Genomic DNA, 2,163 nt, shown 5'->3' on the forward strand with positions numbered 1-2,163 from the left:
GCCAGCAGCAGCAGCGCCGCGCGCCGCCGCGCGCCCGCCCGCATCGCCCGGCCCCGCGAGAGCCGCTCTGAGCGCGAGCGGCGGCGGCGGCCGCGCCGGGCGCGAGCGTCACGCGGGGCCGCGCCCCCCCCCCCCGACCCCGCCCTGCCCTCACGGATCCGCCCCCGCCCCGCGGGTAACGGTGGCGCATGGGAGAGATGAGCCCCTTCTCAGGGTTCCACTGCCCTCTCAGGTCCCATGACACCTCTCAGGGGTCCCGCTGCCTCTCTCAGATCCCATGACACCTCTCAGGGGTCCCGCTGCCCCTCTCAGGTCCCATGACCCCTCGCAGGGTCCCACTGCCCCTCGCAGAGGTCGCGCCCCTGTCAGGTCTCTTGCCCCTCTCGGGGGTCCCACCGCCCCTCTGAGGGTCCCACCGCTCCCTGCCGGCTGCAAGGAGCCGTCCGGGGTCCTGCAGCTGCGCCTCCCGAGCCTGGGCAGCGTCTGACGGGCCCGGGGGAGCCGCGGTCCGGCCCTTGCCCTGTCCTGCCTTGTGTTTGGGAGAGAACGGGAGTTTTTGGCGATGGCGGGTGAAGTCCTGGAGCAAGGTGCTGACTGGTGCCATGCCCCAGGTGCCATGGGCTGTCTGGGGAGGTCGAAGGTGACTTTAAGCTTAACCCATATCTTTTTTCTGCTGTGGCAATTTTGCTTATTCCCACTGATTCCCAGGGTCCCTGTGCCGGACTGTGGGAACACGGGGCTCGCCCTTCGCTGGGGCAGATGGCTGCGCCATTTAGGTGAACGTTTGCGAGAGCAGAGCTGAGACCTACACACAATCCCTCCCTTCAGACCCAGTTCACTGAACTCCTTTGTCTGGCAACCTTTCCACAATGAAGTCATGTGTATAACTGAGGATTAAAGAGTAAAATACAGTCTTTTAAGCTTTGTAAAGTCGTCCCCCCCTGCCCTTCCCCAGTTACTACTTTCTCAGGAAGTGAGTTGTGTTTCCATAGTACACACGTCTCCATAAATATTTCCAACCCTATGATGCCAAATGGCTTTTTAGGGTGCCTGTTTTCTTTCTGATTCTTTGTGAGGTGCAGGGCTGATGCTCACATTTGTGAGCCAGAAGTGCAAACTGGAGCACATTGTTTTGCTCCATTGCCTCTAATCCCTCTAAACTCTTCTTGTTCCCTGAGTCCGTGATGTTTGGCTAATAAGTGATCAACTCTTCTGTGGGATACAAGGGATGAGCTAAGGTGAAAAAGTTTAAATTCTCCTTTTGAATCAACTGCAATTGCACAGCCACTATTACAATATGAACACATTTAGTAGTCAAGATTTTTAGGGGCAACAACTAACTTTCCAGAAATGAATTCTGTGTTTATTTTCACGAGAAAATAAATAATTCTGATCTTGAAAGATTTAAAGATTTTCTTCCAAATCCTACTTTCCACCAAAGAAAACAGTACAAAATTTCCTGTCTAAATTACTGGTGGCTCTTTCCTTACGTAGGTCAACAGAAAGGGTTTTGTTATCAAGGTGAGTGGCTTCCTTGCCCCTGCCTCTCTTCCTTGAAACTTATCATTGGCCTACTCTTAAAAGTTCAGCACAGTTTTTCACCTGCTTCATTTGAATTTAGGTATTTTTTGGATGGTGTACTCTTTTTTTAATAGTTGTAAAGTACCTTTGAGCCTGGTGTTCTGATGGGAACAGGCTCTGGTACAGCAACATGCTCGCTGCATGGTTAGGAAAGCTCAGTCATGCGATTTCAGGATTTGAAGGTTTTGCTCTGCTCTGGTTTTACTCTGTGTTCAAGCCCTAATTCCTTTCTATAGGCACCCCCTCTCCACGCATAGCTGAAGCAAAGCCAGAGCTTTGATTTTACTGAAGGCTGAAGTCCGCTTAGTTTGCTGAGCAGTTGTGAGTGAGGGTGCTGCGCTCTCACCCTCCTTGCCAAGAACACCCCTGCAGAGAGCAAGGAATAGGAGAAAAGCCCTGGGTCTCCCAGCATGAGGAACCACGTGCTGCCTGTCTGCATGCCTGACCCAGCACAAAAACACTGGCAGCCAGAGTATGCTCCGGGCTCAGCACCGCTGGCTGCCTGGGCTGGGCCGCTGCAGTCTGAGAACATTCTGTGAAGCTGAGGTGTCTCAACTAATAGTGCAGATTTAATGCATGCTG

The sequence above is a fragment of the Empidonax traillii genome, unplaced genomic scaffold (assembly GCF_003031625.1).
Source record: "Empidonax traillii isolate 1590-97213 ecotype Southwest subspecies unplaced genomic scaffold, ASM303162v1 scaffold248:size1534464, whole genome shotgun sequence".
NCBI lineage: Eukaryota > Metazoa > Chordata > Aves > Passeriformes > Tyrannidae > Empidonax > Empidonax traillii.